This window comes from Equus quagga, chromosome 10 (genome assembly GCF_021613505.1).
Source record: "Equus quagga isolate Etosha38 chromosome 10, UCLA_HA_Equagga_1.0, whole genome shotgun sequence".
In the NCBI taxonomy this organism is placed as follows: domain Eukaryota; kingdom Metazoa; phylum Chordata; class Mammalia; order Perissodactyla; family Equidae; genus Equus; species Equus quagga.
In genome coordinates, this window is record NC_060276.1 from 89,872,170 (window position 1) to 89,895,524 (window position 23,355).

The 23,355-nt window shown below is 39.4% G+C and overlaps 1 long non-coding RNA gene across 2 annotated transcripts in view; it reads right to left on the bottom strand.

Annotated features, from left to right (window-relative positions):
- LOC124246126 (uncharacterized) overlaps positions 1–23,355 on the bottom strand; it is a 113,936-nt gene that overhangs the window by 87,204 nt on the left and 3,377 nt on the right. For both annotated transcript variants that reach the window (XR_006890397.1, XR_006890396.1), the window contains exon 2: positions 22,002–22,182. This is a non-coding gene — a long non-coding RNA (uncharacterized LOC124246126). The remainder of the gene's footprint in view (positions 1–22,001; positions 22,183–23,355) is intronic.

Sequence of the window (23,355 nt, forward strand, 5' to 3'; positions counted from 1 at the left end):
ACATGATCACTATCCAAAAATGAAATAAAGAAAACATTTCCATTTACAATAGCATTAAAAAGAATAAAAATACTTAGGAATAAATTTCACAAAATAAGTACAAGCATGTATACTGAAAATTTAAAAACACTGATGAGGGAAATTAAAGAAGATCTAAATAAATGGAAAAGACATCCTATGTTCATGGATTGTAAGACTCAGTACTGTTAATATGAAAATTCTCCCCAAATTGATCTATAGGTGAACACAATCCCTACCAGAATTTCAGCAGATTTTTTTTTGCAGAAATTGACAAGCTGGTTGTTGGGAGACAATTCCACATGGATATTTCACAATTCTGCACAGTCTAGGTCTTCCGAGCAAAGAACATGTTTGAACAGCAAAGGCCTGGGAAGCTAGAGATTTAGAGATGTGTCTCCCCAAGAGACATGTGATTATATTCCAAGGTAATAAATCTAGAGATCTTTCCCTCCCTTCCCCAGAGAGGATTTGTTTACATTCCAGAGGGAAGATGAAGTCATTCTCTCTCTCTCCCTAAAGGGGAGGATGGGCAGATGTGGTAGCAAAACTTATATAAGCTTAGAGTCTCATAATTTGGGGGGTCCTCCCCTATGGTGAAACACACTGCATGTGCAAGTAAACATCTGACCTTCATCTGTGTTGCCCTGTGGAGAACTGCCACGTGGGGGAACTGTAGCAAGATGCTACTCTGGATGATGCTTTTACCATGAGTAATAAGCAATCTGTGTCCTTGACACAGGGGTCTGATGTCTTCTGTCAGTATATGTATATGAAACTGTGACAAACTAGTTAGTTTGAAAGTAGGGTAAAATCTCAGATCCTTCATAGTTTCTGACTTAATGCTGATTCTAAAATTAAATGGAATAGACCTAGAATATCCAAAACAATTTTGAAAATGAAAAACAAAGTTGGAGAACTTTCACTTCCCAATTTGAAAACTTATTATAAAGCTATAATTATCAATACAGTGTGGTGTTGGCATAAAGGTAGACATATAGATCAATGGAAAAGGATTGAGAATCTAGAAGTAAACTTTTATACTTATGATCAATTGATTTTTGACAAAGGTGCCAAGGCATTTCAATGCAGGGAAGGATAGTCTTTTCAACAAATGGTGCTGGGAAAATTGTATATCCACACGCACACCATACTCAAAGATTAACTCAAGATGGATCAGAGACCTAAATGTAAAAGCTAATACTATTAAACCTGTAACAGCAAACAGGAAAAAAATCTTAAAGATTTTGGTTAGGAAAAGATTTCATAGATATGACCCCAAAAGCATGATTCATAAAAGAATAAATTAATAAGTCCAATGTCAACAAAATTCAAAACTTTTGAACTTCAAAAGACACTAGTAAGAAAATGAAAATAAAAGCCATAGACTGGGAGAAAATATTTGCAAATTACATATCCAGATAAAGGACTTGTATATCCAGAATATACAAAGAACTCTTACAACTCAATAATAAGAAATCAAACAAACTGATTTTATAAATGGACAAAAAGCTGGACTTGTTCCTTACACCTAAAAGAGATGACTTCCTGCTAAGAATGATTAAGTAGGATCCAGAGTCTCACAACATATATGCAAAATACCCAGGACACAATTGAAGATGACTTGTCATACCAAAAACTAGGACAATTGCAATAGATGCCAAGACTGAGATGACTCAGATGATGGAATTATCTGACAAGGATTTTAAACCCTCAATCATAAAAATGCTTCAGTGAGCAATTATGAACACTCTTGAAACAAATGAAAAAAAGTAAAATTCTTAGCAAAGCAATGGATGATATGAAAAAAGAACCAAAGAGAAATTATAGAACCAGAAAATATTATTTTATTTTTGTTTTTTGGTGAGGAGGACTGGCCCTGAGCTAACATCTGTTGCCAATCTTCCTCTTTTTGCTTGAAGAAGATTGTCACTGAGCTAACATCTGTGCTAATCTTCCTCTATTTTGTGTGTGGGATGCAACCACAGCATGGCTTGATGAGCAGTGTGTAGGTCCACGCCTGGGATCTGAACGTGCAAACTCTGGGCCAATGAAGTGGAGTGCACGAATTTAACCACTACACCACTGGGCTGGCCCCAGAAAATATAATTACTGAAATTAAAAACTCACTAAATGGGTTCAATAGTATATTGGAGAGGATGAAGAAAAGAATCAGTGAACTCCAAGACAAATCAATAGAAATTACACAATCTGAACAACAGAGAGCTCTTACATTTAGGTCCTTGATACATTTTGAGTTAATTTTTATATATAATGTGAGGTATTGGTCCAAATTCATTCTTTTGTATGTGGATATCTACTTTTCCCAGCATCATTTGTTGAAATGGCCAATTGATTTTTGACAAAGGTACAAAAGCAATTCAGTGAAGGAAGGACAGTCTTTTCAACAAATTGTGCTGGAACAATTGGACATCCATAGAGAAAAAGAAAAAAAAAGAAAAAAGTGAGCCTTGACCTAAACATCACACCATGTACAAAAATTAATTCAAAATGGACCATGGATTTAACTGCAAAATGCAAAACCATGAAACTTTTAGAACGAAACGTAGGAGAACATCTTTAGGACCTAGGACTAGGTGAAGAGTTCTTAGAAATTATACTAAAAGCATGTTTATTAAAAGAAAAAGTTAATAACCTGGACTTCATCAGAATGAAGACTTTTGTGCTGTGAAATACTCTATTAAGAGGATGAAAAGACAAGCCACAGTGTGGCAAAAAGTACTTCCAAACCACATTTCCAGCAAAAGCTTTCTTCATAGAATGTGTAAAGCACTCTCAAAACTTAATAGAAAAAATATCCAATCCTAAAATGAGCAAAAGACATGAACAGACATTTCACCAAGGAAGAGATATGGATGGCAAATAAGTACATGAAAAGATGTTCAACATTATTAGTCATTAGGGAAATACAAATTTAAACCACAATGAGCTATCACTACAAACTTATTAGAATAGCTAAAATAAAATATAATGATAATACCAAATGCTGGTGAGGATGCAGAGAAAGTGGATCTCGCATACACTGGTGGTGGGAATGTAAACTGCTACAGCCACTCTGGAAAATAATTTGGCAGTGTATTAGTTTCCTAGTACTGCCATAACAAATTACTACACACCTGTTAGCTTGAACAATAGAAATTTATTCTCTCATAGTTTTGAAGGCTAGAATTCCAAAATCAAGGTGTCAGCAGGGCCATTCTCTCTATGAAGACTGTGGAGAAAAATCCTTCCTTGCCCCTTCCTAGTTTATGGAGTTCCTGGCAATTCTTGATGTTCCTTGGTTTATATCCTGGCTTATCACTTCAAACTTTGTCTCCATCATCACATGATCTTCTTCCCTCTGTGTATCTCTCTATCTAAATCTCTCCCTCTTTTCTCTTATTCATCAAATCTAGTCATTGGATTTCGGGCCCACTCTAATTCACTATGACCTCATTTTAATTTGATTACATCCTGACTAACACGTGGACCTTAAAATACTCTACCTCCAATTTCCCCTTCCAATCTTACATGTCATTGCCAATATTTTAATTCCACCTTTTTTTTAAGTACACCCAAATGAATCATTATTGTCATCTTTGTTGTTTTTTTAATAGTCAACGCCTATTTAGATTTATCTTCATATTTACCAATTTCTTTCCCACATGTTTACCAATTTAATTGCTCACCTTTGCTTCCTGCATCCTACACTGTCTTTCAGGTCAAAACATTTCTTTCCAAAGTGAATCCTTCAGAGGTTCTTAGGGTGACAGTCTGTGAGTGATAAGCTTCTTCCGTCTTTGTCTGGAAATGTCTTTATTTTGCCTTCCTTTGAATATAAAATTTAATCACATGGTGTGGTGACTATGAAAATATGCCACTCAGATCTCTTGCTACAGGAGTGTGATTGACAGATCGCTTACTCTGAATCCACCATCACATTAGCATGGAGGCCACAGGAGGCCACACTTCACACAGGCTGCTCTCAATCAATGACTAAGGCGGCAAGGATACTAAGGCAGACCCATTCCTGCAAGACATGTGACTCCTCTGACGGGCTCCTTTGGCTTGAAGACAAAATATACACAGTAATAAAAGTCTAAGTCCCACCCTTGGCCACATTTACTGTTTCTTCCCACCACAACCACATTCACACAGATATACTACTTTTTATCAAATTTTTGTGTACCCTTTGAGTTTTTATAGATATATAATAAAATATGGATACATAGTCTTATTTTCTTCTTTCTTACACAAAAGTCTTATTTTCCTCTTTCTTATAAATACTGCTCTGGGTCTTATACATTTTGTCTTCCAAGTCTCTTCAGTTGCTTTAAATATTTTCAATCTTTATGACATTCTGTGTCAGAGAATTCTGGACCATTTCCTCAAATCTATTCTACAATTCATTTATTCTCTTTTTATCTGTGTCTAGGTTGATTTTTTAACTCATCCTTCAAATTGCTTTTCAGTGCCTATATTTTTTTGTCTTTATATTTCTATGGTAATTTTTTTCCTAGGCTATCTGTTCTTTTTTCATGGTGTCTTGTTCTTTGCTTAGCATTTTGATCCTTCTTTTTGGTTTCTAATTATCTAAAATATACTGATTTTATATTCTCTTTCAAATTTTATTCTATTACCTTTGGTTTGGGAACTCTAATCCTTCCAATTATTATGTCTGCTTATTTCTGCCTGTGGTGGGTTATTTCCTTGTGAGGTTTTATAATTTTTTATTATAAGTGGTGGGCGTTTATTTTTCTATGAGCAGCCATTGCAACCTGGGGCTCTTTGCATTTACTTTTGCCAGGTGTTTCAATTAGGGTCCAGTCAGGAGACAGAAACCACACCAGTAATTTGAACATAATTAACACAAAGAATCATTAATGAGTTAAAGGTGATTACTAAAAGGATAAAAGAGAACTCTGAAGACTACAGGAATAGCATTGCAGGGAGCAGCTACTACCTCTAGAGTTGAGGGAGAGGATCGAAGGATGAAAAAACTTGAAAGAGCACTGCCCTTTCGCCCACCCCCAGGCTGAGACTCAGACCTCGTCAGAGAGGGTGGGCTGCAGCCCACTGACTGGTGGAAAAGTCCTCTGAGGTGCAACAGATCAGAGCTGGTCCACCACTGGCAGGCCAAGGCTAGAGATCAGGGAGCTGACTGCCAGGTGCTGGTGAGCTGGGGCCAGTGAGCTAGGGCTGGCGAGCAGGGAGCCGCCTCTGGGTGCCAGGGAAACTCACTGGATGGTGGGTCTCCTACACTGCTGGCAAGGATGCTGCCTGCTAGGAATCTGGTGAAAATTGCTGAATAAGGGATACCACTTGGTCTCCAGCACACCACTGACAGCTGCACCATAGGTTCAGGAAAAAAAAAAAAAAAAAAAAAAGATACCAGACCAGAAAGAGGAGCTCCAGCTTCTGCTATGCTTTGCACTGTTCCTCCAGCACCCTCACTTGACAAAGCCTAACATTACACTATCTGGCAAAGGAGAAATGTTTACAAGGTCCATTATCACAAAGCAGGGCAAAGAAAGGTAGACTTAGAGCTGAGAGGCAACAAATTGATAATTGGCACATCAGGTTCTTGAGGAGGTATAACTGGGCCAGGACCAATTTTTTACTTTGATTTCATAGTTTGGGATTATCAAACTATGTGGGTAGTATAAATGTGGACTTCAACCCCAGAAGAGGTGTATCCCTTGGATTTTGATTTTTTAGGGAGACTCTCTCCCCTTAAAGCTTCCCATATGGCATCGGCCCACTCCCATGTGTCAGGTAATGATACAGCCATAACAATGTCCACACAAAAATCCTTATATGTTTTAGTACTGAAAGAATTACGTTATAGATTAATCAGATAACTGAAACCTATCTAGAACCTCTCATTGCTAACAAGGCCAAATTCATTACATGGAACAAAAATCCACAGACAGAATAATAAAGTATCTCAAAGAAATATAAGTGTAATATCCCCAGAGATATTCTAGAGGAAACTGCATGAGGGAAAAGATATAACTAGAACTTTTAGAAATGAAATATATGATCATTGAAATAAAAAGCTCAAGAGATGGGCTAAAAAGAATAACAAACATACCCTGGTACAAATATCAAACAATCAGAATATACACCTAACCAGTAAGACTTGGAACAGTATGCCCTAACAGTGTATACTGGCTTACTTTCAGCCTTAAAGACAGATGAAGATTGAGCCAGGAGATTTTTCCAGAATACAGTGCATAGGAGCAAAGAAACAAAAAGTATAAGAGACACATCAAGAGACATGGAAGATAGATCCAGAAGTTTAAATATCCACATGATGGTGATTCTTCACGGATAAAACAGAGAGAGTGGAGGGGAAGGAATAAAGAAATAACAAATGAAATATCATCAGAGTTCAAGAAAGATACTAATCTTCAGGCCACTAGGTTCCACTAAGTGTACAGATGGAATTTTTACAAAATCCTCCACCTAGATACATTATGGTGAAAATTTGATCTTAGAATCAAAGAAAATCCTAAAAGCAATCAGAGGAAAAATAGATTGGTTACCTATAAAGAAATGAGAATAAAATTGGTAACAATGGATGCTATAAGACGATATCTTGAAAGTTCTGAGGGAAAATCATTTTGATTCAAGGATTTTATACCAAGCCTCACTAGCATTCAACCTTGAGGGCTAAATGAAACATTTTTGTTGAGCACCTCTAAATTGTTTTTCCCAGACCATGAAAACTGCAAAATTTCTCAGTTTCTGGATGTGTAAACTATTTTTGAAAGAATTATTTGAAGATGTACTTTGGCAAAATAAAAATGAGTCAAGAAAGAAGAAAAAAGAAAACAAATCTAAGTAAATATTGCTGCATTCTGCAAAGAAAAAAAAATCAATAGTCCAACTCAATTCCCAGGTGATCTGAGTACGTGAGGGGCACAGGGAGAAGAGGACACTGAGTGCATGGTCAGCTTCTTATTTTGTGGCAGTAGGGTGTGGAGTTAGAGAAAAAGATATAGATATTAATGCCACAAGTTTATGAGAAATAAATTTAAATAATGTAACAGGAACAATTATATGAAAGAAACAGAATTACTCAGTAAATTATTTGTAACACTATATTTCCATTATGGCCTGTTAGGTAGGCCCATCTGAAAATGGTCCCTCTATTTAATCTCAATTTGAAAAAGGATTATTGGAAAAATAAATAACAGCTAACATTTATTGAGCAGTTACTTTGTGCCAAACACTGTTTTAAGTACTTTATATATATTATTTCATTTTAATCTAAAAAAATAACTCTATAATATGGAGGAAGGGCCATTATTCCTCTTTTACTGGTGAGAAAACTGTGATATCGGGTAGGTAAATAAATTGTTCAAATAAGTCAGGATTTGAACTCAGGCGGTCTGATTTCTAATCTCCTTCTTATATACTAGTTTGCTGTCATATTGACAGAGCCTTCAGCTTTACTAATTTTTTAATAACTTTTTGAGCACCTCTGAATTCTAAGGCAGTGGGTGAGTAAAGGAGGGGAGGCTAGTTAGAGGCGAATAAAACACTATTCCTACCTTAGTTTACCCTCTTGCAGTGAGTGAGTATATAGAGAAAGCAATATGATACAGCGTTAAGAGAATGGATTCGGGCATCAGACAGAGCTGGGGTTGAATCTTCGCTCTAGCACTTACGAGCTGTGTGCTCTTGACCAAATTACTTAATCTTTCTAAGCTTCAGTTTCAACAACCATAGAATGGGAATAACAATAGTACCTACCTCACTGAGTGGTTGTGAAGATTGAGATTCCTGTGTAAAGCACTCAAGTTATTATTTTAGACAACAATAGTGTATCTTGGGAGCTCGCAGATAATTTCCAGTTGAGGAGACTGAGAACACTTGATGAGAGAGAGAATATTTGAGCTAGGTTGTGAAGAACAAATAAAATGTTCAATAGGTAGAAATGGAGAAAGAGGTCTATTCAGGCTGAGCTAACAGCATAAGCAAACGCACAGAGGCAGGAAATTAAATTGGGTCAGATCATACAGTACACTAAAGGAAATATCAGTATATAAAGCTTGAACAGTGGCTTTGATTTGTATTTTGACAAAATAAATGAAACAAGATTATGAACCCCCGGCAGACAGAACTTCTTTGATTTCCTCCTTTATTTTGCCACCCTGTGTCCCATTGAATAGAACTGAATGGCACAGAAGTTACATGTGTTTCACATGCGTTGGTAGGCTAACCCAATGTCTGTACCCATCTGCTCTTGCCTTTGTCTTGTCTCCATTCAAGAGGCTACAAAAAACTTGGTTTTCCAGAATCCCTCGAAGCCAGTAGTGGCCATGCTTCACAGTCCAACTGATGAACTACAAGCAGAAATCTGCTGGAAGGATTCTGGGAAAGTTTTGCTTTATAATGAAAAGGACAAATATCCTGGGACCATTTCTTTTTCTCTATTTCATGCCATGTCTGGAGTTGCAGCAACCATCTTGTGACACTGAAGTTATGGAGCAGAGGATCCTGATACACTTGAGACATTGAACCAATTCCCCAGCAGCCACAAATCTCCAGACACCTTGTTATGTGAGAAAAGGGAATTGCCGTCCACTGTTAGCCACAGTGTCTGTTCTTGCAGCCCAAATCATTCCTAGCTGATACAATGGGAGATAGTCTGGCTTTGAGAATTTTTGAGAATAAAGTAGAACTGGTTTTTACTCAGGCAGAGTTTCATTTATTCTATTTTTCTCAAGTCAGTGCCCACAGTCCTAATGATTTTGAAACCTAATCTAGTATTTGGCTGAGGTCTAGAACTGGGAAAGTCTGTAAATGGCCTGTGACAACTACATACCAGAGACAGATGGGTTTAGTGTTCGGTGCCTCTACTCATCAGTACAGGTTTCTGCATGGTCTCTTAAATCTATTATTTATTCTATCTGGAAAAGTGTTCTGTCGTCAAAGAGAAAATGCTTTGACATTAAATAATGATCTACAATATCAGAATAATTGAATGCAACATCCATAAAGAGGAAATAACTGACTGATATGAAAACTCAGCATGACAGAACTGTTACTTTGCTGCCAAATATAAGTCAAGGTAGTCTAACTTTTCTGCAGTGAAAAAATTGTTATACAGTGATTCCAAGGGATGATAAATGCTTAACACAATATCAGATTTCAAGGTATAGATTCATCCAGATGCATTTTTATATCTTGGTGGCTCTCAAAGTCAAATAGCTTGGATTTGATATAGTCTAGGTTCCGATACAACAAATCTATTTCCAGTCGTTTGGGTTGGCAAAAAGATAAAACTCTGAAAAATTAAGAAAACAACTATGAATGGAATTACTGAAGAACTGACAACCTCTTAATATTTGGCAGTCTTATTTTAGACGCTTGGTTTAGTGAATACTCTGCTATACCAATAGCTAGCTCTTGATAGTACCTAATTCAACAGTCTTTTGAGAACGTTCAAAGGAAGTAATTTTGGCAACCTTCATAAATATCAAACAAAAATCAAAGTTATAATTCACATTTTCTTGAGGAGCATTGTTTTCTCTCTAAATTTTGCTTTTAACTTAGAATTGGGAGTTTCCATGCCTTTTAGCTCATTCTATCTTATTCGAAAATCTCTAGAAATAATGAGCTAAATTTTTTTGAAGTAAAAATGAATTCTATACAAATCTTTCCACTGGTTAATGGGAGAGGTAGTCCACCTCAGGTCTCAAGCACCCTTGCATGGCCTTGCTAAGTGCGCCATGCTAAGGCCTAACCATCCCCTGGTACTCAGTAGTTTCTACAGAGTCACGTATAGAATTAAGTTGGTTAGGGTGACCAAAAGATGACTACAATGTGACTGTTTGGTCCCTGGGAAGGGGGGACTGGCTTGTTTAATGCTTGCTACAAAACATGCCGAGCTCTTGGCCCTGGGCTCCTCAGCTGCAGGTCAATCCACTATGTGTGTAGCCTATCGCATCGTCTCATGAGACTTGGGGGCATAGGAACTGGCACTATTATGCTGATGCTCCTACTGTTTTCTATGCTGTAATAAAATGTTTTATTCTGAGTTATTGAATCTCATTATCAACTTTTTTGGCATCTGTGGAAGTAGGGGTTTGCTCTGGGTTAGCCCAATCAGACAACCAAGGACAAGCCTGCAGTGTAACACAATCAGGTTCATTGACACACTGCAATGAGGGAGACCACACCAGAGGAACCACAGGGCATTTCATCAAATGAAGAAAAAGATAGAGTCATTATAGAATTTGGGGGAAGGGTGGAGTTTAGGTGAAATTTAAATGAAGCAGTGTTTTGGTAGGCTCAAAGCAAGGCTGTGTGTAAAGGGATCAACATCACCTCTAAGTTGCAGTGTAAACCCTTGGATCCTTGGAATCTACAAAGTTAGGATATATGTGGAACACTGAATCTCTGCACCTAGGGTGGAAATTGTAGCTTCTTCTCTAGGTCAAAGTGACAGATCCTCCAGGCAAGAGTGGGATGTTTTATTCTTAAAGATGTATTTTCAAATAGCAAAGTTTCTGATATAGTGTATGATTTTTTTTTTTTAGGAAGATTAGCCCTGAGCTAACTGCTGCCAATCCTCCTCTTTTTGCTGAGGAAGACTGGCCCTGAGCTAACATCCATGCCCATCTTCCTCTACTTTATATGTGGGACGCCTGCCACAGCATGGCTTTTGCCAAGCGGTGCCATGTCTGCACCTGGGATCTGAACCATTGAACCCAGGGCCACTGAAGCAGAACGTGCGAACTTAACTGCTGTGTCACTGGGCCGGCCCTGATAGTGTATGATTTTAGAGAACAAAGTCTGTCAGCGAATATGGCAGCAGAAGTCACCAAAGAAGGCGGTTATGACATTTTACACCTGCAGCATGTCCTTGGGAGAAATATTATTTCTTATTAGCTGTGCAGTCATAATTTGAAAACCCAAGATTCAGATATATATTTTTTAAAACCAGAGTAATAACTAACAGTGATTTTCAGGAACTTAACTTAAAAAAAATAAGAAACTTTCGTCAAAATTATCCAAGAGTTTGCTAGAAGTACAAAGAGTAAAGAGAATATTTTTGGTCTTAACAAAGTTATGTCCTATGATTTTTAAATAGGTCATAACAAACTTCTGTTATCTAGGCAGAGAATTAGTTGGTTGTTTTAAAAAGAAAACCCAAATCTAATTTTACTTTTTTGGTATATCATCTATATAGTAATTTGCAGCAAGGTATTTTATGTGCCTTTTTAGATAAATAAATCTATCAACATCGATAGATATACCCTAACTTTTTTTTTTTTTTTACTATTTATAGGCCTTTTAAAAATTAATCTCAATATACTTTCATAACAAGGTAAAATTCATATAACATAAAATTAACTATTTTAAAGTGCACAATTCAGTGGCATTTAGCACATTCACAATGTTGTGCGACCATCACCTCTATCTAGTTCCAAACATTTTCATCACCCCAAAAGGAAACCCTGTATCTGTTAAGCAGTCACTCCCTATTCTCCCCTCCCCCCAGGCCCTGGCAATCATTAATCTGCTTTCTGTCTCCATGGATTTACCTATTCTGGGTATTTCAGATCAATGGAATTACACAACATGTGACCTTTTGTGTCTGGCTTCTTTCACATAGCAGATTTGCAAGGTTCATCCACGTGGTAGCACACGCTAGTATTTCATTCCTTTTTATGGCTGAATAACATCCCATTGTATGGATACACCACATTTTGTTTATTCATCGGTTGAGGGACATTTGGGTTGTTTTCATCTTTCAGCTATTCAGAATAGTGCTGCTGTGAACATTTGTGTACAAGTATTTGCTTGTACCTGCTGTCAATTCTTTTTTTAAAATTTATTTTATTTTTATTTTTTTATTGAGGTTATATGGGCTTTTAACATTATGTAAATTTCAGGTATACATTATTATATTTCAGTTTCTATCTAGATTGCATCGTGTTCACCACCAATAGTCTAGTTTTTATCGATTATGATACACATGGCCTGTTTACCCCTTTCACTCTCCCCCCACCCCCTTTTCCTCTGGTAACCACCAATCTGTTCTCCTTTTCTATGTTTATCTTCCACATATGAGTGAAATCATATGGTATTTGTCTTTCTCTGACTTATTTTGCGTAGTACAATACTCTCAAGATCCATCCATGTTGTCACAAATGGCACGATTTTGTCATTTTCTATGGCTGAGTAGTATTCCATTGTGTTGTTTGCAATTCTTTTTGAGTATATATGTGGGAATGGAATTGCTGGGTCATATGGTAATTACATGTCTAACTTTTTGAAGACCAACCAAACTGTTTCCTACAGCAGCTGCACCATTTTGCATTTCCACCATCAACTTTTGGGGGCTCCAATTTTCCATACCCTCACTGACACTTGTTATTTTCTGTTTTTTTTTAATAACAGCCATCCAACTAGGTGTGAAATGGTATCTCATTGTGGTTTTGACTGGCATTTCCCTAATGATGAGTGATGTTGAGCACCTTTTCATATATTTATGGGCCATCTGTATATCTTCTTTAGAGAAATATCTATTCAAGTCCTTTGCACATTTTAAAATCATCTTGTTTATCTTTTGTTGGGTTGTAAGAGTCCTATATACATTCTGAATACTAGACCCTTATAAGATTTATGATTCAAAAATATTTTCTTCCATTCTGTAAGTTGTATTTTCACTTTCTATTTATTTTTGATAGTGCTCTTTGATGTACAAAAGTTTCTAATTGTGATGAAGTCCAATTTATCTACTTTTGCTGCTTGTGTTTTTGGTGTCATATCTAAGAATTCATTCCCAAATCTAAGGTCATGAAGTTTTACCTCTATGTTTTCTTCTCAGAGTTTTATAGTTTCAGCTTTTACATTTAGATCTTTGATCTATTTTTGAGTTAATGTTTGTATAAGGTAAAGGTCCAATTTCACTCTTTTGCATGCGGATATCTATCTGTCCAGCACCATTTGTTGAAGAGACAACTCTTTCCCCACTGAATGGTGTATATATATACATTTTTTTTCCCCTTTTTGCTGAGGAAGATTCACCGTGAGCTAACATCTGCTGTCAATCTTCCTCTTTTTGCAGAGGAAGATTCACCCCGAGCTAATATCTGTTGCCAATTTTCCTTTTTTGTATGTGAGCCGCCACCACAGCATGGCCACTGACGAGTCAGGTAGGTCCATGCCTGGGAACCAAACCCAGGCCGCCAAAGCAGAACATGATGAACTTAACCATTAGGCCACCGGGGCTGGCCCAACATACACATATATTTCTAAAGTCTCACCTCTATTCCATAGATGTACGTTGTTGTTTTCTTGTTTAGTGACTTTTCTAAATTATTTTTGTAAAGTCTGTATTCTTTGTCATACGTGGCCACCTAAGTCTCTGTTCTGATAGCTTTGTGGTCAGTTAGTGTTTTGACAGAGTTTCCTTAAATATGTGGAGAGAAGAAAGGGAGGAAAAGGAGAAGGAAGAAGAAGAGGAGGAGGAGAGGACACGGACAAGGAGAAGGGAAGAAAAAGAAAAAAACCCCACTCTCCGTGTCTTTGCAGATTGGCTCAGAGGGGGAGCACTTCTTCAATGCTCAGCCAGGCCATTTACAACTCTGCCTTTGCCTTCACATCCTGCTTGTGTGGAATCTGAAGACCAACCAGAGGTGAAAGCTTAGGGCCTTTTCAGGGTTTTTTTGAGCATGCATCCAGCCCTGGGCGTGCATGTGGCCTTCTCAATTCCCAGGTATACGTGGGAGCTTTTCAAAGTCTTTTATTTTCCCATACACCTCCTTTCCCAATCTCTTCCTTCCAAGGCTTTATGGTCTGTCTATTTGTTGTCCTGACTGTTGTCCCTTGCCCCAGGCTGCTACAGCCAATACCTGGGCCTTTAAAAGCTTTTGGCAAAAGCTGGTGGGGGAGCAGCCCCAGGCCTAGTAATGCTCTTAGTTGAGGGAAACAAGGGTAAGCCTTGTGCTGGGCCTTTAGGGAGCTGCCGGACAAGTCTAAACCCACAACCACAATTATTTGGGAATAAGGTCTATATTGCTCTCTTAGGCTCTAGCAACCTGCACCAGGAGTATGGGCTGCTATCCTCAGGGCTGCCACCAATCTAGGGTGTGGGGGATCGTAGGTGGGCAATTTTAAGTGCCACTGTGCTCTCTTTCCACAATGCAGCAGCTTTTGTCTTCACCAAGCCTTCCTCTGGTTGTCACATGTGTTTGACTAGATTCTAGAGTTGCACAAAAGTTGATTATGATAGTTTCTGCCACCTCATTAGTTGGTTCTGCAGAGAGATGCAGCCCTGGAGTTCCCTACTCTGCAGTTTTCATGACATCACTCCTTAATATACCTTTATATAAATGTGTTTGGATGTAAATATATAGCAATATAAATAAACAATAAAATTAAAGGCTTCAACTTTAAATATAATTAGTGTTATCACATTAAATAAAATATGTATTATGTTGAAATTACTATTTTAACAAATAATTTCCTTAAGTAACAGATAAATCCTGTCCATTTTCTTGTACATATATTCATATTTTATGTAATTATTATATTATGTATAGTCTTAATTGCTTTTACTATCTCCTTTATCTACATAGCCAACTTCAGTTTTCTCCAGACCCAGAGAAAACCACTAGACAGGAAACCAAGAACCATCTAGCTAATTTTCCCTGAATACACTTTTCTTTCCCCTGCTTTTTTCTCCCCAAATCCCCCCAGTACATAGTTGTGTATTTTTAGTTGTGGGTCCTTCTAGTTGTGGCATGTGGGACGCCGCCTCAACATGGCCTGACGAGCAGTGCCATGTCCGCGCCCAGGATCCGAACCGGCGCAACCCTGGGCCGCCCAAAGCGGAGCGCGTGAACTTAACCACTCGGCCACAGGCCAGCCCCTAGCCTTAGTTTTATATAAACCAGAACACTGGCTTTCATTAATTCTGTAGATTAAAACCAGGAGAAGACATTCTTCTTACCTTGTAATCGTAGTAACAAAGGCTATTATTTAAATTTACTTGTCATATATTTTTTAAAGTGAAAGAAACACAGTTTATTAAATCTTTTCTTTCTTTCTCAGACATTTATGACTATCTGTACCAGATATTCCTAGAATATGCACATAATGAAAGAATGAATTTTTGATCAATTATCTTTAAAATTTCCCAAGTGAGGAAAAGAGAAAAAGAAAAAAATGTAAGAGGAGAGAAGGCGCCAGTTTTAGAATGAAATGATCACTGTAAAAGTGAAACATCCATTTTGACATACAGTCATATACCCACACCCAAAACAGAGTCATTAGAGGTGTTCTAAACAATAACTTGGGGACTTGATAATTTTCTCATCATACCATTAAAAAGCCAGTACTTATTCATACTCAACATATGGAAAAAATAATGAGATCTCTCTCTTTCAGGCAAGCCAGTCTCCTCGTGAGTTTTTTCTTTTTGTCCTAAAGCATCTCTCAGATGAACAATCTTATTCATGTCAAAGTTGCCCAGAGTGGCCACTAGAATTCCAAATTGCCCTCAGTGAAGTTATGCCAGAAGTTAGTGCAAGTTTATTAACAAACAAACCCATGAGAAATTGGCTGACCCTCGGTCAAACATAAAAATACGACTTACAAATGACTTGGGCCCTGAACTCAAATGTTAAGTCACTTCAACTGCTGACTGGAAAAATCAGCAGCCTCCTGGAGGGCAGAATATTTACAAAGACCTCTCCCAAAGCCAATTTCTCCTAAGTTCTCAAACAACAAACAAGATGGTGGACACGCCAAAGATAGAAGATGGTGTTAGAAGCCAAATTTCACCAGAGAATACGAAAGTCTGATTAGAACTCTAAAATCCCAGGAGACAATTAACAAATCTGACACCAAAGGGCCAAAGAGATCATCAGAATCCTGATTCAGTGCAAAACCCATGTAATCAGGGATAGATAAGCCTCAAGTGGGAGAGATGCAAGGGGCCACAGATGTGCCCGTTATTAGGAGTCAACAGTCCTGGTCCACGGCAGTGAGGGTCTCGGCCACATCTTGGTAGAAACTCCAAATTGTCCTAGCCTAATCAGCCCAAGATCACCAGGGACAAATCTGTAGTCTGACAAAATCAGTTTTTATTGACCCATTGTGGTGAGAAACACGAGACAGCTTTGGCCAACGGACTGGGGAGCTGTCAAAGACCTGGCTGGTGTGTGTGTGTGTGTGTAACTAGGGAGCAAGGATGAATGGCAGCAGCTAGGCTGTCTCACATGCCTTAAGCTACCATGCAGACTACTGAGTTGGGACAGAATTATGCCCTCAATGAGGCTTGCTACTTTGGATTGCTGTTTCAATGACTACATTATGGCCAGCCCAGGAAGATTTCCCCAAGGCTGATGAAAATCCTACGGAATACCATGGAAAAAGCCATTCAAAGCCTGAGTGCTGTAGGTGCTCCAGACTGACCGTAAAGTGGACAGAACGATAGCCCCCAGGAGCCCCTTACTTCAGAGAATGGCTGAAAAGATGCGATCTGCCCCCCTGTCCGAAGTGGAAGACTCCACCAGCTTTGTTTTTAGAACTTGGAGGCCCTCTGTTGCAGGCTGTGATGACATTGAGCCATAAAACGCCCAGGATAAAGATGGGCACTCGGAAACAGGCAGAGTCTGCCATCCAAGAGAAAACTAAGGAAGGGAATATCAAACTCCCTCTAAAAGGGCGCATAAGACAATGTGGATGTGGCTGTTCAAGCAGGGGTTCCCGCAGAAGAAACTGAGAGTGTGAATGTCCATGAAATTTGCTCTGGATATTGAGCTATGGGTTGGGGGGGGGGGGGGAGGGGAGGGCGAAGCAGGCAGTTAGTTGTCCGCCCAGTTAGAACTGAAAGTGCCTCTATAAAACCAGATCCCTCCACAGAATTGCTCTCTCTTTTGAAGGAACTAAGAAGACAAGTAGCTGCCTTAAAACAAATTCCTCCTTCAGCACCTTCACTGCTTGACTGTGTAACTGCCTTCAAGGAGAAAGGGGGCTAGGGATGGGGTGGAAGCTTCTCCACCCCCAGGGCAGACCGAGGCCTTAGTCTCTAACGAGGTTACAATGAGGTGAGGTGGCAGGGAAGTAGGATAAAAATTTTTATGACTCATCTGAATACCAGTACTCGTTCACTCCTGTGCAGTCAACTGGCCAGATTTGGAAATAGAGTAAAATGGGCAAGAAAATTCACTGTAACCATCTGAGTCAGGCTGTGCAGACCCTTGTCGTACCCCTCTGGCAAAGGCAAGCTGCTTCTGCTTGGAGGTGCCCTGTTGTGTTCTGGACTCACTGCCTTGCTGACACTTACCCACCACATTTCATCTGAAAGACACCTACTGGGCGGCTATGGGGCACTTGGGGAGACTGAGCGTCTCACACAGTACCTCCAGGTAACACCGGACCTAGATACTCTCATCTTGGGTTGGGTCTGCTCAATGCTAACAGAGTTGGAAAGGCACAACAGTCTTTTCTGATTTAATGACAATGATATAGTCAAGGGAGAAGCAAGCCTAGTCCCACAGGTGTGTCCTCCCCACAGGAAGAGATTGTGGCCAAGCGTTTGGAGGCCAATGTAGCACTCTCTCCTAATCACTCATAGGGGCAGCTACGTAGGGACCCCATTTCCGGAGAGTCTCTAAAGATGCTTGGGCTTGGTTTACTGATGGCTCAGCCCAACTAAAAGCTGATGATCTGTCTTGGGCAGCAGCAGCTGGCCAGCCCCAACAACTCTGGAAGACCAACTGTGGTAAGGGCTGGTCAGCACAACGGGATAAACTGAAAACCATCACCTTCGCCTAAGGACCACACATGTTATATTTTCACTGACTCTTGGGCTGTGGCTAATGCCCCAGCTATCTGGTCAGGTGCCTGGGTGACGAGTGACTGGTGTGGTAAAAACACCCCTCTGTGGGGCTGTGAGCTCTGGAAAGCCATTGCCACAGGCCAACAGGACATTTATGCAGCGCAGGTGGACACCTGTGCAAAGAGTTCACACCTAGATGAGACTGTGCACAGATTTTTGAGTCCCCTCTCCCTGGTCTAACAGGCAAAGCTAGCAAGCAAATTGCATAGGCTTTAAGCCAGTACAATAAAATCCATGCTGGACTGTGAAGGAGCCGCGCAGGCCATCTTCAGCCTGTGTCAAAATGACCTTGCAACCCCACATCTCATGACTGAAGATGCCACTGGACAGACGCACAACAGGAAGAGATAAAAGGGGACCTTGCTGTCACATTTCCCAGCTGCATTTCTTAGAGACTGAGAGACTAATTAATGATCCTGGTCCTTGCCTCCCTCCACACATAGATAATGTCAGCATCTCTGAACTTGTCTGATGTATAACCAAGAAATTCTTGTTTATGTCACCTTCAATATATAATCTAGAGAAAAGCCCAGATATACTCTATCCCCCCCTTTTTTTTTGCTGAGGAAGATTCGCCCTGAGCTAACGTCTGTTGCCAATCTTCCTCTTTTTTTGCTTGAGGAAGAGTAGCCCTGAGCTAATATCTGTGCCAATCTTCCTCCACTTTATATGTGGGTTGCCGCATGGCTGAGCATTGGTGCAAGTCCGTGCCTGGGATCTGAACCCATCAACCTGGGCTGCCAAAGCAGAGCGTGCCACCTTAACCACTATGCCATAGTCCCTATGACTTTTTTTTAAAAAAATCTAGTTGTAAGTTTTTTTCTTTTCCTCTTCCCTGTATGTACGCTGTTTTGTGAAAGAGAAATAAGCTGCATTTAAACTCGCACACCTCAGAGCACTTCCTTCAGAGCACTCTGTTGAACTGTTTCAGAGCAACTCTGCATGCTGATTCTTGAATAAACTCCTCCACTGACATCATCTAGACTCTTTACTTCAGTCGACAGACCCAATGGAACCACATGGCGTACTGGGCCTAATTAGGAAACGTCTTCTTTGGAACAGCTGCTAAGGGAAGTCAAGACTGAAGGGGTGGGGGCAATGGGAGACTGGCGATTCCATTTGTGATTCCACCCTGACAATCTCTAGTCACTCCTTTTCTTTTTTTCCCTCTGGTCCTAGCACCTGGGAAGCCTGACTGATTTCATCTTAAGGTGGCAGTTAGACAAAAGTGGAAAGGTGACTATACCCTTCTGCTTCTGCTACCACTTGGTTTCAGTCGTTGTGTGTGGAAGAGTGCTGACCATAAGGATAACAATCAGTTGGTGAAATTCATGAACCCTAGAGCATCCCTACAATGGCCGGCTTGGGCAGTGATAGGGGACATCACGGTTGTTGCAAGGGCTACCATCATGCCCATTTGAAACGGAAGAAGGTCTGCGCGGAGGTGGGAGATGGCTGAATGAAGAGAGAAACAGTGGCACTGACTTAGAACAAATGAACTACGTGGGCATGGAAAGAGAACAACAACCCTGGTACTGAGGAAGGAACATCTTCATCCCTAGGAGGTACGGGGGTGGTGGGAACATTTGATGCTTTCTTTGTCCCCTAGATCCAGTACCACAGCATTGCAAAACAATCACATAGTCTACTTGAGTCAAGCAGCAGCTGCAATTGGCAATATGACCCTGCCGCTGAGTTTATCATCCCGTCCTCGTGCTATGAAAACAGACTAGCTCACGTGAGCATGGCTGGATTGGAACTATTCTGCTGTGCTGGACGCCCTCATGATAGCAGGACTAGTCAGCTCTGCCCAACACCCTCACAAAAGCAGGACTGCCCGGCTGTGCCTAATACCTCAGCTTCCTCCTCATGTGTGCACCACTGTAACCTTGCCTGATAAGAATTAAGGCATTGAGCCCTTGGCCCTGGTTCCTCAGCTGTGTGGCAACTCATGAGGACAGAGTTTCCATCTGGACCCATTGTGTCACTCCATGGGACTTGGGGGCATGAGACCAGAGCTACTGTGCTGCTGCCCCCGCTGTTTGCTCTGCTGAGTCTTACTCCGATCACGTGGTCTACTCTCTGGCACACATGGATGCAGGTTTACTCCTTGCAATCCAGAGGTTGGTGGTTGGTCCCTAACAAAGAACAAGGCAACGTGAGATTTTTCTCTTAAGGAAGAATATAATAATTGCATTCTAAATGGGCTCCTTCTCCCTTCTTTCTATTTCTAATAATAACCCTCTTTTTCTTCTTCCTTTGTTTACCCATTAGAAATCATTTATTTAAAAGGTATTTAATTTTACAAAGAGGTATCTGCACTCCCATGTTCACTGCAGCATTATTCACAATAGCCAAGATGTGGAAACAACCCAAGTGTCTGTAGACAGGTGAATGGAGAAAGAAAATTAAAAAAATATATATATATATAATTCAGGCATAAAAAAGAAGGAAACCCTGCCATTTGTGACAACATAGAGAACTTTGAGGGTAATATGCTAAGTGAAATAAGTCAGACATATAAAGACAAATATTGTATGATTTTACTTATATGCAGAATCTAAAAAAGCCAAACTCATAGAAACCAAGAGTAGATTGGTGGTTGCCAGGGGCTAGGGGGTGGGCAAAAGGGGGAGACGTTGGTTGAATGGTACAAACTTCCAGTTATAAGATGAATAAGTTCTGGGGCTCTAATGTACAGCATGATGACTATAATTAACATGTATTGTATACTTCAACGTTGCTAAGAGAGTAGATCTTAAATGTTCTCGCCACAAAAATTCTAAAAAAGGTAACTATGTGAGGTGAAAAAAAGATATTGAATTTTAGCATAGCTAGAAATTTTTAAGATTATAAATTTGTATGTTTTGTTTTTGTTTTTTTTTTGAGGAAGATTAGCCCTGAGCTAACATCCACCACCAATGCTCCTCTTTTTTGCTGAGGAAGACTGGCCCTGAGTTAACATCTGTGCCTATCTTCCTCTATTTTATATGTGGGACGCCTGCCACAGCATGGTTTGATAAGCAGTGTGTAGGTCCGCACTCGGGATCTGAACCAGCAAACCCCAGGCCACCGAAGCAGAGCGCATGAATCTAACTGCTATGCCACTGTATAAGTTTTTTTTTGAGAGCTCCTCAGAAGCATTCTTATTTCAAGGCCTGAAACCAAACTTTTTAAAATATTTGACACTTTCATCTCGTTTATAAGCAGTTATAATTGAAGTTTCCTTGTAGTTTTCTTTTATTTTTAATGTTAAACACTCTATAAATTACAAAAATGTTTTAAAAATCAGAAATACTGAGTAGATATACATTACAGGCTGTTTGTTAGGAAAGGAAAAAAGATCTGGGCCTTTAGTTGACCACCCACTCTCGATTTTTTAAAAGGTTTTATTATATATATTCTCACGCATACAGAAAAGAACAGAAAAAACAGAGTACAATGAACTCCCGTGTATCCATCATCAACTTTAACAACTGTCAACATTCTGCCAATCTTATTTCATCTACATCCCCCAACTTTTTTTTCTGCAGTATTTTAAAAGAAATCCTAAACATTTTATTTCACATGTAAATATACGGAAGTCAATATTTATTTTTTTCTGGGAAAGATTCGCTTTGAGCTAACATCTGTGGCCAATCTTTCCTCTCTTTTTCCTTTTTTTTTCTTCCTCCCCAAAGCCCCAGTACATAGTTGTATATTCCAGTTGTAAGTCCTGCTAGTTCTTCTTTGTGAGCCACTGCCACAGCATGGCCACTGACAGATGAGTGGTGTGGTTCCACACCCGGGAACTGAACCTGGGCTGCCAAAGTGGAGTGTGCTGAACATTAACCGCTAGGCAGTCAGGCTGGCTCTGTAAGTCAACCTTAATCTCAAATAAGTTAACGCAATATAAATAGAACTACAGTGTACAGATGGCGTATACCTGTCCCACTCATTCATTAAAGCCAGATAGCTAGGCACTATGCTAGGTGCTGGATATCCAAGAGAGAGCCACATGAGGGCAGGAGAAGACAGAAAGTTCATAGGTTATTAGGTGAAAAAACAAATATAGGAATTATTGCTCCTAAATGATGATGATGAGAATAGTTAATATTTATAGATCACTTACTGTTTTAAGCCCTTTCAAACGTTAACTCATTTTTTCTTCACAATCATCCTCTGAGGTAAATACTGTTATTACAGATGAGGAAACTTGACCCAGAGTAGTACAGGAACTTGCTGGAGAGCATTCAGATCTTAAGTGGTGGAGCTAGGATTTTATTCTAAGAGGTCTGATTTCAGAGGCTCTGCTGTAAGGAAAAAAAAAAGAGAGAAGACTACCTTAAGATTGAGGTAAAAACAATGTTATTTGTTCACCAAACCATTTCATTTTCTTCTTAGCACACAGAAGACTGTATTTCCCAGCTCCCTAGCCTTTAAATGGGCCATGTGACTAATTCTGGCTAATGAAATGTGGGTGGATGTTAAAAAAGACAAAAAATCATCTCTTGGTTAGAGTGATGGCCTCCTAAGATGGAAGGAGCCTGGATCTCAGGGTTATGACTTAGAGGAGGGCCTCTCCATCAGGTCCATCTTTACCGAACTTTGTGAGCATGAGAAATAAACTCTTACCTGTGTTACGTCACTGAGATTTTGGGGTTGGTTTGTTATGGCAGCTAGTGTAAATAATTGTACTAATAGAAAAATTTTAACTTAAACTTAAACAATTATAACATATTTTAAAAATATTGAAAAAGTACAGACTACATTAACAATCATATCTCTAGCTTCAGATTTAACAAATATTAATGTCACATTTCCTTCAGGTTTTTCAAGAAACCCATTACATATAACTAATAGCTAAGAACCAATAAAGCATCACCTCATCCCTCACCCCTCCCTAGAAGTAACTACTATCCTAAAAGTGGTGTTTATCATCCTCATATTCATTTTTTACTTTTACTACACTATGTTAAATTATAGAGCGTTATTTTGTGTGCTTTTAAAATGGACAGAAATGGTATCAAAAAAGATTGCTTTCTTCATTCAATATTGTTTTTGAGATGTATCCATGTTGGTATTTGTAGGTCTAATTCATTCATTTGAATAGGTATGTAGAAATATAGTAATTTACATATCCATTCTCCTGCTGAGAGACAGTTAAGATTGCTCATATCTTTTTGCTTCTACAAACAATGCTGCAATGAACTTCCTTGTACATGCCTAACACCTGGGGACAGATTTTCGGGCCCCCTCTCCCTGGTCTACCAGGTGAATCTAAGGAGCAAACTGCGTAGGCTTTAAGTCAGCACAATAAAATCCATGCTGGACTGTGAAGGAGCCGCGCAGGCCATCTTCAGCCTGTGTCAAAATGACCTTGCAACCCCACACCTCATGACTGAAGATGCCACAGATCCACAACAGGAAGAGATAAAGGGGACCTCCTTCTCACAATCCCAGCTGCATTTTTTTTTTTTTTTTTT